Source organism: Triticum dicoccoides, chromosome 2B (genome assembly GCF_002162155.2).
Source record: "Triticum dicoccoides isolate Atlit2015 ecotype Zavitan chromosome 2B, WEW_v2.0, whole genome shotgun sequence".
Lineage (NCBI taxonomy): Eukaryota > Viridiplantae > Streptophyta > Magnoliopsida > Poales > Poaceae > Triticum > Triticum dicoccoides.
Genome location: NC_041383.1, coordinates 37217281 through 37218539, shown reverse-complemented (window position 1 = coordinate 37218539; position 1259 = coordinate 37217281).

Sequence of the window (1259 nt, the reverse complement as noted above, 5' to 3'; positions counted from 1 at the left end):
GATTTAACGTACCCAGTCATGTGGAGAGCAACTAATTGACGGATACCCCTTCACGGAACAAGGAGCGTGCCAGCGTGCGACATGGTGGGTCCCAGCGTCACCACATGTTGCATGCTGGACTCACACATAAGCGCATGTTTTTTTTTTTTGCACACATTTTTTGTGTTCTTTGGATTTTCAAATTTTGCATGGTTTTCCCCTAGTTTTGTTTTTAAAAGGTGTTTTTCTCTCGTGAAGTACACGGTGTTTTCCCCTAGTTGTACTTCTCGGTGAAGTATAGTTGTGCTTTGGTGTGAAGCACAACTATGCTTCTGACAAAAATGAAAAGCACGGTTGTGCTTCGGTGAAGCACAACTTTGTTTCCCCAACGTGAAAAAGCACAATTGTGCTCAGTACAGGTGTGTTTCGTAAAAAGTGAAAACAAAGTCGTGCTTCACGGCCGAAAAGTGAAAAGGCACAAAATGTGTTTACGGGTTTTTTATTATCTTTTTTGAAGTTTTTGATTTTTTATTTCCTAATTTTTTTAGTTTAGTTTTGGTTTCTGTTTTTTAAAATAGTCTGTCCAAATCAAATAACTTAGGATTTAGTTTTGAATATCTCGACGTGATACCCCGCAAAAAAAAGAATACCTCGACGCGAGAAACGCAACTGTGAAAACGACTCGTGATCTGAACGCATGGTATTAACCTTAACATGGGATCTACTTTCAAAGATCTTGACGCAAGAAACACAATGATGAAAATGACTCATGATTTGAATGTACGATTTAAGAGATAAAACATTTTGAAAAAAAAATCTACAAGAAAAAATACAAAACTACAAGTATCACACATGTAGTGTGTCACTTACTACCAAGGAAGATGAGAGTGACATTTGCAAGGGCCAAGGGGTACTGTTTTTAGTGATTTGGACTTACATGTCTCGGTTATGGCTGTGGCCCTTACAGAGGCCTTGGGCCTTGTGCGAATATAATACTTTTATTTTCGTAGGTGATGCGGTGGGCCTATGGCCACCGTCCACAAGCTCAAATGAAAACTGAATGTTCTCCCAAAAAATATGAATTCTGAATGAAAAAAAAATGTTTTTTTAAATAACCACAAATCTCTGATACTTTCCAGGTTTTGGTCCCCCCCCCCCCCTCAAATCTCAAATCTCTGGTACTTTTCACCGATTTTCCTTCAAGTATTTTCTTTAGTAAGTCAAATAAGTACTTACCAAATAAAAAACTATTTTTACAAAGTCAAATTAAGATGTGTAGA